This window comes from Tursiops truncatus, chromosome 2 (assembly GCF_011762595.2).
Source record: "Tursiops truncatus isolate mTurTru1 chromosome 2, mTurTru1.mat.Y, whole genome shotgun sequence".
NCBI classification, from domain to species: Eukaryota; Metazoa; Chordata; class Mammalia; order Artiodactyla; family Delphinidae; genus Tursiops; species Tursiops truncatus.
Window position 1 is genome coordinate 150,354,024 of NC_047035.1, and position 15,986 is coordinate 150,370,009.

General features: G+C 39.3%; 1 long non-coding RNA gene across 2 annotated transcripts in view; it reads right to left on the reverse strand.

Annotated features, from left to right (window-relative positions):
• Positions 1 to 520: 520 nt before the first annotated feature.
• Positions 521 to 15,986, reverse strand: part of LOC141278084 (uncharacterized) — a 33,968-nt gene continuing 18,502 nt past the window's right edge. For both annotated transcript variants that reach the window (XR_012330342.1, XR_012330343.1), the window contains exon 4: positions 521 to 5,777. This is a non-coding gene — a long non-coding RNA (uncharacterized lncRNA). The remainder of the gene's footprint in view (positions 5,778 to 15,986) is intronic.

Sequence of the window (15,986 nt, forward strand, 5' to 3'; positions counted from 1 at the left end):
ATCTTGGACATCAGCTTCCAGAACTGTAAGAAATAAATTTCTGTTGCTTTAAGCCATCCAGTCTGTGGTGTGTGATAGTAGCCCCAGCTGCTAATATAGGCTGGGTTAGATAGTCTCTAATGAGACATGCAAAGACCATCACGGTTTGTTTGGGAAGCTTTTTTTTGTGGTTGCTCTTGTTCCTTTAGTCAACAAGTGTGCCACTAAATGTTAGCCAAGCAAGTGTATGCGACTTTCTACACAAGCATATAAAAGAGAAGCATCCTTCAGGGTGGGCTCGAAGTTTCAATCCTAAGGAAAGAGAAGCTACTGATTAAGGAAAGCAGCCTATGAGAGCTGGTGCCTGCTTTATAGATACGTGGTTAACATTTAAAAAAATTGATCCATTAGTGTGGCTTGATTTAAATAACAAAAGTTGGATGAGTTTCAGGGAATGTTTGGAATAAATTAGGAGGGGAGAATGCATGTTTAAAAAAATAGTTTTATTTTAGATATTAATTGTAGACATCTTTGAAAAGGAGTCATCATTCACTTAATACATATTTATTAAGCACCAGTTATGCACAAGGCACTGTTTCAGTGTCTGGATTTATCGTTAAACAAAATACAAAGATATAGCTGAGGGAGACAGATGATAAATAATAAATATGAAAATGAGTAAATTATGTACTATATTATAAGTTAAAGAAAAACTAGTAAAGCATGATAGGGAGATTAGTATTTCTATGGTAGTTATGATGTTGAAGAGAATGGTCTTATTGAGAAGGTGAGCTTTGAGCAAAGCCTTGAAAAGGTGTGGGATTTGCCAATTGGGTGTCTTGAGGCGAAGGCAGAGGACCAAATGCATGTAACGTAAATTGTACGAGTTATTGTAACCACATTTATATTGTATGCAGTCTACTGAGAACCCCATTAGAAAGCTATGGAAACCAGAACAACAACAAAATTTAATTTTCAAAAATAAAAATTTGATTAGGAAGCTAGATCAGACAACTGAATTTTAAATGACATCTAAGAAACATTGTGCAAGTATTCATGCTTTCAATTTCCACTACACTCAAGTTCCATGAGTGTAAGAGAAATCCGTCTACTGGTACCACTCATGACCAATAATTATTCTTCTTTATTTTGTCTTTAGGGAGGTATACTGTAGACATCATGGGTGTTTAAACATTTGGTTAAGGTAGAAACATAGAATTTTGGAGAAGAAAGAAATGCAACAGTTACACTTATTTTACAAGGGCAGACTTGTTACCTGCTCTTATGAAGAATACATTCTAATAGAGAAGATTGACATTAATCATATAGTTTCTGTCAAGGGTGCATAATGCTTGGAAGGGAAAGAACAATTGTTATATTAAATTGTACAGTAATGAAGAAAACTTCACAAGACAGGAAAAGCTTCCCTGGATATAGATCTGCCTTAAAGTCTCATGGAAAAAAGGGTAATAAATAGCTAAGAGTTTTAGGATGGCAACTGCAGAGAGACGATGGCCTCATGGCAGAAGCGAGCCTGGTGTGCTCTAAACCCTAAGAGGCTCAGCACTGCTGTAGTGCAGGGGTGAGGGGGCAGAGATACCAGATGGAGCTAAAGGGCAAACAGGGGCCAGAGTTGGGAATTTTGCTTTATTTTTCTCTAAAAGTAATGACTGGCCATCAAAGTCTGTTAGTGGTGGACTGGAGTGTCTCAAACTTGCCTTTTGGATAGATGCTCTGATTGAAGAGTGATGAATGTTTTGGAGAAGGTAATGAATTAAGAGGGTGAAACCTATAACCTAAGGTGGAGATATTAACAGTTCAAACTCAAGGAGCAGTGGAGGGAATGGAGAAAAGTTGACAGATTTGAGAAATGCGTAGGAGAAGTAAATCCAGAGAGGTTTTGTACATGTGGTGTGCAAGGGAAAGGATGATTTCAGGTCTAGGATGCTTCCAGATTTCTAGCCTATGGACCAGGATGAAGGGTGGAGCTGCTGATGTAGGGATTGCCCTTAGCTGATGGCCGGGCCTTGACCAACCAGACTCTAGGATCTTGTGGACCTTTGATGGCTTAATGGTCAGAGAAGATGGTTAGTGTATGCAGATGTGTCTAAAAACCTTTGGAACACACTGAAAGCAATTGCATAAGTCGCAACACTAAAGCCCATCAGGCCAGGATCAGAGGAACTTGCTGGAATGAATGGGTTTTATGGGAATCTCCCCGTCTGTGCTGCACTAAATGTTCCAGTTTTCTATCCTCTTTCCCTGTCGAGAACCACCTTAAACATTCCTCAGAGGACCAAATTCCTAGGAGATGAAGTGAAACTAAAAAGAAAAAAAATTCAGGACCCTGAAAGCTGTGGATTTAGTGGGATCGGCATGTGCATCTTTGCAGGCATGTGTCAAAACACAAGTAGAAACCAAGCTGCCGATTTTCCTCATTAGTAGATATTTGGAAAGTTAATCTCTGATTTTGATTAGGGGAAAGGAGGGAGCATTTGAAAGCCCCATTAGCCTTCAGTTGAGGTGAGATGGCAGCCCAAGTAAGCTTACTGGCTAGACGTTGGTGGGTTAATCTGGGGGAGAGTGGGAGCTGCTTTTAAGGATTCAGTTGGGTGGATGGAATTAAATTTGTAACGGTATCGCCAGTGTAAAGTGTTGCCATTGGATTTAGGATATAAAACACACCAATATTTAATGCAAAGCATGACTAAGTCCATTTTGTCTGATCAGAGTTCAGCAAACACACTGCAATTATTCTAAGATCAGTACTACGCTGCTATAAATAATTATATGATTAAAGGAATGAGTGTTGATTATAGCACATTTGCATTTCTTTCCGAACTTTTAGTGTTGGAAACCAATAGATGACTGGATGCCAGTCCTCAGGACAGGGGTGACCTTAGCCGGGTCCCTCACTCCCCGTGTCCACAGCTTGACCATCTGTAAAATGAGGCAATGATGGCACCTCTCTCATGAGATCGTCATCAGGTCTGAGACAATGAGGAAAACACGGCAGCAGACAGCACTGACGATAGAAATGACAGCCACATACGAAATTTAAACTTTGTAGGAACCTTTTTAAGAGCAGAGAAAAAGACATCCAGGTGAAATTAATTTTAACGTTTGCTTTGCTTAACTCAATATATGCTACCATTCAACACATAATGAAAATTAAAATTATTGCTATATTTTACATTCTGTGTTTTTCATACAATGTTTTCCAAATCCAGTGTGTATTTTACAACACATTTCAGTTTGAACTAGACACATTTCAACTCCTCTGTAGCCAAACATGGCTAGTGGCTACCCTATCACAAACTTAGAACCATGCCTGGGGCTTAATAGGAATTAGCTACTAGTATTTTATTTATTTTATTTTATTTTAGCTAATATGTCCTTGCCTAAGTTGATGTTTTAATAACTTTTAAACACCCTAAACTTGTAGTGTAAATATTACATAGTTTTAAATTCCTTCCATGACCTTCCTTCCTACATAAGCACACACACACAAACACACACACAACTTTTAAATAAAAGGGGTTTTAAGTTATTGTTTGTATTTTCTTAAAGAGAAAATAAAATTGAATTCTAACTTAACATAAATGAATTTGTCAAAATATCAATGTGGAATTTTCATCACATCTGAAACTGTGGATTAAAAATTTTAAATTTGAGACATTTCAGAACAACTAACATTTCACTAGAGGGAGTTTTAGGTCCCCATTTTGAAGAAGTAGAGTTATTTGTATAGAGTAACTATATTGAGCTAAAATTTCAGTAGATAAATTTAGCATTTATATATTAGTTTGAAAATGTTTCATCCTAGAGGAATTAAAATATGCTTATGATACTTTTGAATGGAAATGTCAAATAGGTTGGCTTTTTCTGCATCACAAATATGTAGAAAATAATTTTTCTCTCTGAGACAGGTATTTTTGTCATTGTTTAGAAGATCGATAGCCATTGGTATTATTCAAGGTAAATAAACACAGGGCTTTTTTTTTGGACTGCCTCTTTTGACCATCCAGGACCTGTCCAGCCTGAGCCTGAAGGGCCATCAGAATGTCCAGGAACAGGTCAATATCCTTACCTGAGGGCAGCTCAACCTTAGAGTTAAGGGAAAGATAAATGCTCTCTGGATACATACACATTCAGTTGAAGAGCATTTTCCAAGTAAGAAAAGTAAGGATGTTTGGGCCTGATCAATAATAATGTCATATTGTTCATATCATCTGGGGGAAGTTTCACTGGGTCCCCAACTTGCTTGTCATTTCTGGTTCTGTGCTAGTGGGCTCTCTCCATAGTTCAGGTTTTGGAATGGAATCAAGATCCTTGGACGATAATGCCTCAGTCTGACTCTCATGTTTAAGAATGAGTGTTGGCACGGTGGGGTGGGTGGCAAAGCTGAGACTCAAACCCAAGGCTTCGCCCACTTAGTGAGGGGTCAGTCTCTCCAGTGCTGCCAAATGCATCCTGAACTGGGGTGTGATATATTTCAGGCTGTGTGTGTGTGTGTGTGTGTGCGCGAGCCTGGGGATGGGAACGGTGTGGGGTTGCATGCTAGTCAGCTCAGGCAAAGTACCATAGACTGGGTGTCTTATCAACAGCAGACATTTATTTCTTACAGTTCTGGAGGCTGGGAGTCCTAGATCAGGGCACCCGCATTCTTGGGTTCTGGTGAAGGCCCTCACCCCTCAAAGACCTCACCTCCTAGTACCATCACCTTGGGGGTTAGGTTTTAACACATGAATTTTGAGAGACAGAAACATTCTACAGCAGGTGGGGACAAGACCTTTAAGGGTTAAAATGTGCTTCAGAACAAAAGGAATAGCACACGTCAAGAAACGGTGAGAAAGCTGTGATAAATAAATATTACAGGCTCCAAGAAAGTAATATAAAAACTTGTCATTTTCATAATATTTTGGTTCTGTTAAATTTACCTAGATATCTTCAAATGATCCAATTGACCACAAAAGCACTAATGTATACATTTTAATAAATCGAAATGAACTCAAGTTTCATAGAAATTGTCTCCAACAGATGCATCTGCCATAATACACAAGTGTCGGCTGATACTTGAGACCTCTGTCTCTACACTGCAAATAAGAACTCTTGCCTGTCTAACCAACCATGTGATTGTGGGAATTAGAAGTCTCCCATGTGGCAAGATGGTAGATTCTTTTTAGGGAGTTCATGAAATTTAAAACTGCAACCATAAGACCATCAATTTGAGCTAGGAAGAATGGAAGCAGCTTCCCAAAGAAGCCAGCCTGCCCGTCTATTAGAGTATTTATTTGGCCTTTGGATTCCTAATTGTGTGTGCAAGACATGGAAAAACCTGACAGCAGTTTAGGGAAAAGCAATGAAAATGATGAAGGGGCTGTTTGCATTGATTTATGAAGACACGTTAAGTGACTGCAATATGAATAAATGTCCTCAATGACGACTGGGGAAAGACAGAATAAATGTCTGCAAAAATCTGCTGGGTGTAAACCCTGAAAAGGGAGATAGATGAGGATGCAGAGGAATGTGATAAGGAATAATGAGATGGAATGGGGAGAGTTTCCACAAAAAGAAATTGTAGTCATTTTCTTCTCCTGAAAATTGTCCATCAATGAAGAAGCTCGATACCGCGATTAGAAGCTCTCAGACTAGACACAGTCAAGGCTGCGGAAATATATTGTAACAACGTGTGCAAGTGAGTGGGGAAGGCGGTTGATGTCTCTGCCGGGAGAGAGAGGAGCCGGGCGATCGTGCTCACGATGCAGTCACGCTGGATCCACGTTTTCTTCTCTCTCCTGCGGGAAAACAAGCAGGGACTGAGAACATCTGGGTCTTGATTCTGCCTCGTGTACCTGCACTTCTCTCTGGACTCCCTTAAAGAAGCACAGAGAACAGCTCTGCTAAGCAAGCAGCCTTGTATAAGGTTACTTGTTTTTGCAACGCTCACTCCTCTGACCCAAGGGCGTGAGGCGTAGTATTAATGAACTGACATAAGGTTCCTTTCTTTTTTTCACTCGTATCCTCTCTTGCCTGTCCTCCCACTCTGAGGTCTGAGTCTCTGTAAGAAATAGAGAGAAGCTAGGGGAGGGGGCAGAGCATTGGAGTCAGAGTCTCCTCAGCCTCCTTAAATAAAGTGGGGAGCGATGTGGCCGATAATTTCTGACTTCAGCGGAGACAAATAATGAAGTTTCAATAAGGCCTTAACAGTTAGCATCGTAACCACCATCGCGTGGGAAGCGAAACGTTAGATTAGTTACGCTTGTAGGAAGTAATCAGCTAAGAATTACTGCACTCATTTTTAAGTGATCATAGAATTACCCTGTTTGCTTCTATTGAGACTTCAACTGAGAATCTCAGCCCGAGTCCATACCACAGCCAAAAAAGGGCAAAGTATAATCATTAAAATGTAGCTTTGGATTCACTCTTAAAATGAAAGCGTGATGATTTAAAAAGAAGTTGTACTAATGTCTGTTTAAATGTTTGTAGCTTATGAGGAAAGACGAAATCAATTTGTACATCAATCAATTTGTAGTTAAATGTTTTGAGCCAGAAAATTTTGTAGAATCCAGACAGGTCATAATTCTTTGTCACATTTTGCTATCAGCTGTGACCCTAGCAGGAAACTTTGAGCAAGTAAATAACTAAAAGGTATCATTTCTCAGATGGCTTATACGAGCCAAGATTAAAATGGGAGATTCCCTCGTCGGTGAGATAATCATCAGCTGTATGTTACCCAGAGTTATTGGATTTTGCATTTTTTATATTTACCATTTTTATTCTTAATATTATGTTTCTATTATTTTGTCCTGTGGGTGGGATAGTTGAATGCATAGTGGTCAACATTTTTCCTTTAAAAGGTAACTTTCACGGTTTTAAGAGTGTTTCTAAATAAGCTAGAAGAAGACATTATGAGTGAAATACATATGGTTTTCTAAGAAAAAAAGGCATTTTAGAATTTGTTGTGAAACAGGAAAACGTGGGGAATCACTCTTATGGAATTAACCCCGGGGAAAAAGCATTTACGAAATTTAAAGGAAACAGATTCTAACATGTACAACATGAAGTAAAAATACAAAACTATTTAGCCATTTTTCCATCTACCCATCATTTATCCTCAGTGATGATCTAAAGCTATTTAGTTACCAGTTGCTCTAAAGCCCATATGACATTCATTTTGAACTTTTAGGTCAGGAAAACTTTCCCTTGCAAGCCAGAAGAATCCTACTTTCATGTGAACTCTTGGGACAGTATACGTGCTTATGCAGAAACTCTCCTTTAATTTCGCATGACTATCTAATTAAATGAATGAAATCCACTTACATTTAACCATATAGTTTCCAGGGATTTGAAATCTTGCTCAGGGCTCTTGAACTTTAATTCAATGTCTGGCTATATTTAAGTCTCTGGTGTGATTCTCTGAGTGTCTACATATCTAAGTTTGTGAATGAAAAGAGACTTGCTTCTATACAAATGAAAATGAAGAATTGATTTCTTAATGCCTTGAAAAGTCCAGTTCTAATATTGTTGAGCTCTATTTAATGTCCTTAAGTAGATGGATAATCAGCCAGTTTGCTACGTCAGATTATAAAATATTCTTTTTTTTAACTGAAGATTTTTTTAAATTGTATATTCTTTATTTTTAATTAATTAATTTTTTAAACATCTTTATTGGAGTATAATTGCTTTACAGTGGTGTGTTAGTTTCTGCTTTATAACAAAGTGAATCAGCTATACATATACATATATCCCCATAACTCCTCCCTCTTGTGTCTCCCTCCCACCCTCCCTATCCAACCCCTCTAGGTGGTCACAAAGGACCAAGCTGATCTCCCTGTGCTATGCAGCTGCTTCCCACTAGCTATCTATTTTACATTTGGTAGTATTTATAAGTCCATGCCACTCTCTCGTTTCATCCCAGCTTACCCTTCCCCCTCCCCGTGTCCTCAAGTCCATTCTCTACATCTGCATCTTTATTCCTGTCTTGCCTTTAGATTCTTCAGAACCTTTTTTTTTCTTTTTTTTTTTTTTTTAGATTCCATATATATGTGTTAGCATACGGTATTTGTTTTGCCCTTTCTGACTTACTTCACTCCGTATGACAGACTCTAGGTCCATCCACCTCACTACAAATAATTTTGTTTCTTTTTATGGCTAAGTAATATTCCATTGTACATGTGTGCCACATCTTCTTCATCCATTCATCTGTCAATGGACACTTAGGTTGCTTCCATGTCCTGGCTATTGTAAATAGAGCTGCAATGAACATTGTGGTACATGACTCTTTTTGAATTATGGTTTTCTCAGGGTATGAGCCCAATAGTGGGATTACTGGGTCATATGGTAGTTCTGTTTTTAGTTTTTTAAGGAACCTCCATGCTGTTCTCTATAGTGGCTGTATCAATTTACATTCCCACCAACAGTGCAAGAGAGTTCCCTTTTCACCACACCTCCAGCATTTATTGTTTGTTGATTTTTTGATGATGGCCATTCTGACTGGTGTGAGGTGATACCTCATTGTAGTTTTGTTTTGCATTTCTCTAATGATTAGTGATGTTGAACACTCTTTCATGTGTTTGTTGGCAATCTGTATATGTTCTTTGGAGAAATGTCTATTTAGGTCTTCTGCCCATTTTGGGATTGGGTTGTTTGTGTTTTTGATATTGAGCTGCATGAGCTGCTTGTATATTTTGGAGGTTAACCTTTTGTCAGTTGCTTCGTTTGCAAATATTTTCTCCCATTCTAAGGGTTGTCTTTTCACCTTGTTTATGGTGTCCTTTGCTGTGCAAAAGCTTTTAAGTTTCATTAGGTCCCATTTGTTTATTTGTGTTTTTATTTCCATTTCTCTAGGAGGTGGGTCAAAAAGGATCTTGCTGTGATGTATGTCATAGAGTGTTCTGCCTATGTTTTATGCTAAGAGTTTTATAGTGTCTGGCCTTATATTTAGGTCTTTAATCCATTTTGAGTTTATTTTTGTGTATGGTGTTAGGGAGTGTTCTAATTTCAGTCTTCTACATGTAGCTGTCCAGTTTTCCCAGTATCACTTATGGAAGAGGCTGTCTTCTCCATTGTATATTCTTTTTTTTTTTAATTAATTAATTAATTAATTTACTTTTGGCTGTTGGGTCTTTGTTTCTGTGTTGGGTCTTCGTTTCTCTGTGAGGGCTTTCTCTAGTTGCGGCAAGTGGGGCCACTCTTCATCACGGTGCACGGGCCTCTCACTATTGCGGCCTCTCGTTGTGGAGCACAGGCTCCAGACACACAGGCTCAGTAATTGTGGCTCACAGGCCTAGTTGCTCCGCGGCATGTGGGATCTTCCCAGACCAGGGCTCGAACCCGTGTACCCTGCATTGGCAGGCAGATTCTCAACCACTGCGCCACCAGGGAAGCCCTCCATTGTATATTCTTGCATCCTTTATCAAAAATAAGGTGACCATATAAGCGTGGGTTTATCTCTGGGCTTTCAATCCTGTTCCAATGATCTATATTTTTGTTTTTGTGCCAGTACCATACTGTCTTGATTACTGTAGCTTTGTAGTATAGTCTGAAGTCTGGGAGCCTGATTCCTCCAGTTCCGTTTTTCTTTCTCAAGATTGCTTTGGCTATTCGGGGTCTTTTGTGTTTCCATACAAACTGTGAAATTATTTGTTCTAGTGCTGTGAAAAATGCCAGTGGTAGTTTGATAGGGATTGCATTGAATCTGTAGATAGTTTTGGGTAGTATAGTCATTTTGACAATGTTGATTCTTCCAATCCAAAAGCATGGTATATCTCTCCATTTGTTTATATCATTTTTAATTTCCTTCATCAGTGTCTTATGGTTTTCTGCATACAGGTCTTTTGTCTCCTTTAGGTAGGTTTATTCCTAGGTATTTTATTCTTTTTGTTGCAGTGGTAAATGGGAGTGTTTCCTTAATTTCTCTTTCAGATATTTCATCATTAGTGTATAGGAATGCAAGAGATTTCTGTGCATTAATTTTGTATACTGCTACTTAACCAAATTTGTTGATTACCTCTAGTAGTTTTCTGGTACCATCTTTAGGATCCTCTCTGTATAGTATCATGTCATCTGTAAACAGTGACAGCTTTACTTCTTTTCCAACTTGGAGTCCTTTTATTTCTTTTCCCTCTCTGATTGCTGTTCTAAAACTTCCAAAACTATGTTGAATTATAATGGTGAGAGTGGGCAACCTTGTCTTGTTCCTGATCCTAGTGGAAACGGTTTCAGTTTTTCACCACTGAGGACAAGGTTGGCTGTGGGTTTGTCATATATGGCCTTTATTATGTTGAGGAAAGTTCCTTCTATGCCTACTTTCTGGAGGGTTTTTAATCACAAATGGGTGTTGAATTTTGTCAAAAGCTTTCTCTGCATCTATTGAGATGCTCATATGGTTTTTCTCCTTCACTTTGTTAATATGGTGTATCACATTGATTGATTTGCATATATTGAAGAATGCTTGCATTCCTGGGATAAACCCCACTTGATCATGGTGTATGATCCTTTTAATGTGCTGTTGGATTCTGTTTGCTAGTATTTTGTTGAGGATTTTTGCATCTATGTTCATCAGTGATATTGGCCTGTAGTTTTCTTTCTTTGTGACATCTTTGTCTGGTTTTGGTATCACGGTGATGGTGGCCTCGTGGAATGAGTTTTGGAGTGTTCCTCCCTCTGCTAGATTTTGGAAGAGTATGAGAAGGATAGTTGTTAGCTCTTCTCTAAATGTTTGATAGAATTCGCCTGTGAAGCCATCTGGTCCTGGGCTTTTGTTTGTTGGAAGATTTTTAATCACACTTTCAATTTCAGTGCTTGTGATTGGTCTGTTTATACTTCCTACTTCTTCCTGGTTCAGTCTCAGAAGGTTGCGTTTTTCTAAGAATGTGTCCATTTCTTCCAGGTTGTCCATTTTATTGGCATATAGTTGCTTGCAGTAATCTCTCATGATCCTTTGTATTTTTGCAGTGTCAGTTGTTACTTCTCCTTTTTCATTTCTAATTTTTTTGATTTGAGTCTTCTCCCTTTTTTTCTTGATGAGTCTGGCTAACGGTTTATCAATTTTGTTTATCTTCTCAAAGAACCAGCTTTTAGTTTTATTGATCTTTGCTATTGTTTCCTTCATTCCTTTTTCATTTATTTCTGATCTGATCTTTATGATTTCTTTCCTTCTGCTAACTTTGGGGGTTTTGGTTCTTCTTTCCCTAATTGCTTTAGTTGTAAGATTAGGTTGTTTATTTGAGATGTTTTCTTGTTTCTTCAGGTAGGATTGTATTGCTATAAACTTCCTTCTTAGAACTGCTTTTGCTGCATCCTATAGGTTTTGGGTCGTCATGTTTTCACTGTCATTTGTTTCTAGGTACTTTTCTGATTTCCTCTTTGATTTCTTCAGTGATCTCTTGGTTATTTAGTAGTGCATTGTTTAGCCTCCATATTTGTTCCTTTTACAGATTTTTTCCTGTAATTGATATCTAGTCACAAAGCATTGTGTTCGAAAAAGATACTTGATACAATTTCCATTTTCTTAAATTTACCAAGGCTTGATTTGTGACCCAAGATATGATCTATCCTGAAGAATGTTCCATGAGCACTTGAGAAGAAAATGTATTCTGTTGTTTTTGGATGGAACGTCCTATAAATATCAATTAAGTCCATTTTGTTTAATGTATCATTTAAAGCTTGTGTTTCCTTATTTATTTTCCTTTTGGATGTTCTGTCCATTGGTGAAAGTGGGGTGTTAAAGTCCCCTACTATGACTGTGTTATCGTCAATTTCCCCTTTTATGGCTGTTAGCATTTGCCTTATGTATTGAAGTGCTCCTATGTTAGGTGTATAAATATTTACAATTGTTATATCTTTTCTTGGATTGATCCCTTGATCATTATGTAGTGTCCTTCTTTGTCTCTTGTAGTAGTCTTTATTTAAGTCTATTTTGTCTGATATGAGAACTGCTACTCCAGCTTGCTTCTGATTTCCATTGGCATGGAATATCTTTTTCCATCCCCTCACTTTCGGTCTGTATGTGTCCCTAGGTCTGACAGCATATATACGGGCCTTGTTTTTGTATCCATTCAGCCAGTCTATGTCTTTTGGTTGGAGCATTTAATCTATTTACATTTCAGGTAATTATCAATACGTATGTTGCTATTACCATTTTCTTAATTTTGGGGGTTTGTTATTGTAGGTCTTTTCCTTCTCTTGTGTTTCCTGCCTGGAGAAGTTCCTTTAGCATTTGTTCACCCACTGCCTGCCCCAGTGGGTGAATAGACAAGCCTCTCGGGCTGGTGAGTGCTAGTCGGCACCGATCCTCTGTGCGAGAATCTCTCCGCTTTGCCCTCCGCACCCCTGTGACTGTGGTCTCCTCCACGGCCCCGAAGCTTCCCCCCTCTGCCACCAGCAGTCTCCGCCCACGAAGGGGCTTCCTAGTGTGTGGAAACCTTTCCTCCTTCACAGCTCCCTCCCAGAGGTGCATGTCCCATCCCTATTCTTTTGTCTCTGTTTATTCTTTTTTCTTTTCCCCTACCCAGGTACGTGGGGAGTTTCTTTGCCTTTTGGGAGGTCTAAGGTCTTCTGCCAACTTTCAGTAGGTGTTCTGTAGGAGTTGTTCCACATGTATATGTACTTCTGCTGTATCTGTGGGGAGGAAGGTGATCTCCATGTCTTACTCTCCGCCTTCTTGAAGTCTCCTCTATAAAATATTCTTGACACAAGTAAGTTGTTTAGGGTAATGTTTCAGTCAAATATAACTATCAGCTAAGCAAACATCAACATTTACTGCAAAAGAGGATGGCACACTAAAACACCACACTTTTTCTCCAAAAGTCTCTATATTCCTGTTATCCTGATTCTTTTATGTTCCCATCTCTTCTATAACGTTTGCCAAAAATCAAAGCACTTACTGTGCATAAATGTGTGCATTGAAACAGTTGCTGTTTACAAAAAGTTAACACGTGGACTGTTGGTTTTCAGGTTTTATTAATAATGAATAATCTTTTCTGTCTTACAAATTTGTGTGTGTGTGTGTGTGTGTGTGTGTGCATGTGTGCACGTGTGTGTTTTAATATTAACTTTGCCAGAGTCCTTTGGTGGGAAGAAGAAAAGGCAATGAATTACAGGTTCTATAAATTATTATCAGGACAAATTCCCTGTACAAGGGCATTTCCTCATGTGAGTCAGAAAAACTACTTGGTGTCTCAGGTTCTACCTTCACAAGAGGCATGGGATTTGCTTGTGGCATGTTGAGATTGATTTAATAAACATTTGCAAAATAAAGTGTGACTCTTACAAAATGGTCATAAAGTAGAAAAGCCATACCCACAAGTGTAAGGCTGTGTATCCAGCCCCATGTGGTTATTAACGTAAAGTTTCTGCATTCAAAGAGGGGACTTGCTGTGACAAAAGCTGGGGGCCAGCATGTCTAAAAGCACTGGGTAAGGGTACTATGTACTTGAAGAAAGACTTCTCCCTGGTGGCTGAGCTGGGGCTGCCCATGCCAGGGGTCATGTCCTTCTACAGCAAGGTCATATAGTACCACACGCCTGCAGTAAATGTGATATGAATTATCTATGTTTGCAGACAACTCATTTCTGCTTCCTGTGTAGCAGACATCCAGAGAAACAGTGTATCACAGAGCTGCAAAGAGATAATAAATTTTAGATGTTTCTAATATTCCAGAAAACAAGGTCAATGAATGCTCTCTGGGTTTATCTTTGTATTTGCCTTGTGAATTCCGTTTTGTTTTTCCAAGGATCCTCAGCTTCTTAGATTTTTGAAAGGATGAGGATAGGAATTGGAAACCCACGGAGCAGCAGGATTACCTGAAAGCACATGCAGAACACTCTCAGAGCTGTTGTCCACTGTGTTCTCTTTGTCAGGTGTAGATAAATCACGTGTTGTCCTGTAAATTGGGTGCCCAAGGTCATGTGAGTGAAAGAAAGCTCCCACAATGGAACAGTGGAGGCCCAGGCTTTGAGTCTGAGTCTAATGGCCTCAGCACCACTTACTTCAGGTAGCTGACCACCTGGCCACCGATTCAGACAAAGGAGATTGCAGAGGGGATAAAAGCAAGACCTGCGTAATGGATGCACAGCACTCACAGGTTCTGCCTGGATGATAGGAAAGCACTTTGTGGAAGGAAAAAGACCATCTTTTGGATAAAAGATCTTTCTGTTGGCCAAATGGAGTCGCTTTTATCGTAACAGTTCACTCTTGACTAATTGTCCTTCATTTCTAAAGAGCCTGTCATCCTTCTGTCTCCATTTTCTCACCCAAGTGCCATTTTCAGATTAGTTTTTACTCCCTCAATGACATTTCAACAATCATGTATATTCCTTCTTCTGTATTCACTTTTGTAATAATAGCTCTCGGGACCTAAATAGAGCCCAGGAACTACAGCTCCACGTGTGCAGGAGTGAAGGAGTCCTCTCTAAAAGCACAGAACCTGGACTGTAAGGGAGGCTCGCATCCTAGAGAGCGAAGAAAACCAGATTGTCTTCTGCCTCTGTTGATCAGGTTACAATCGAGGTCACTTGGCTGCTTTCTTGTAGGAAGGAATCAGTTCTAGGACGTAATGTACAGTGCGGTGACTATATACATGGAATCAATTCTCAACGCATTATGTCAACTCAGATGGAAATTCTAAGCAAACACATTTTGGTGTGTGTGTATGTGTGTGTGTTACTCACTTGAAAATAGGTGCAATCGAGAATTATATGACTCGCCTGTTGGAACACAGAGTTTAAAGGGAAAAAAATTGGAAAGTTAAAAGGACACTAAAGCATTAAAATAATGATGATAGTGAAAACCAATATGTTATTAAATATAGTGTCTCTCCTAAGCCTCAGCTCAGCTTTGCAAGGGAGGTTTAATCTCAACAGTGTGCACTGTGGGGATAAACAGCTAATATGCCACTGTCGGTCTCCTTGAAGAAACAGTGACTTCCATGAGTTTGAATTCTTTAGATTCCACATATAAATGAGATCATGCCATGCTTGTCTTTCTGTGTCTGTCTTGATTCCCTCAGCTTAAGGTCCTCCAGGTTCATCCATGTCATCCAAATGGCAGGATTTCCTTCCTTTTTAAGGCTGATTAATATTCTGTCCTGAGTGTGTATATATATGTATATATACACATACCACATAGAATGGTGGTTGCTGGGGGTGGGGAAATGGAAGATGCTGGTCAAAGGGTACAAAGTTTCAGTTATAAGATGAATAAGCTCTGGGAATCTAACGTTCATCATGGTGACTATATTTAACAATACTGTTTTCTGTTCTTGAAATTTGCTAAGAGGGTAGACCTTAAGGGTTCTCACAAAGAAAGAAAACGCTAATTGGGTGGTGATGAATATATAATATAATATTATATTATAGCTTGATTATATAATCATTTCACAATATATATATGTTAAAACATAACATTGTACACTTTGAATATACAGAATTTTTGTCAATTAAACCTCCATTATATAGTATTGTTGTGGAGATGCTAGCAATGCCTTGATAGAGTAAGAGCAGGGAGAGGACAGCTCTGGGAGCTAGATGTGTTAGAACAGATCTGCTACACAGAGCCAGAGGACGCACCAGCTGACTGTGTCCTGGGAGGGCCCAGAGAGCGTTCCAGCCCCACAAGCAGTAAAGGAACCCAGAGGCTATTTGTTTGATGACCAGTTCACCATCACTGCCATGTGGTCAGCATGGCAGTGGAGTGGGATACTGTGGACCAGAGACCCCCCAGCATCCATGAGAGTGGCAGGATTCTGAAATGACAGAGGCCAGGTGGTAGCCCTGGCAATAGAATGGCAACTAGTGGATCTGTGGCCAGGGCTGAGGGACAGGGTTTCCATAGGTGTGAAATAGATGGGCAGCCAATTAGGGAACTGCTTGGCCAACAGAAAAAAACAGGTCAAGAGTGGGTGAGCCAAAGACTTATGTTAGTTACCTCAAAGAAAAATCATGACGCAAGGAAGGAAGAAAATCTTGTTTCCCCTACCCTCCTTGGTTCTCTGTCTGGGGAGT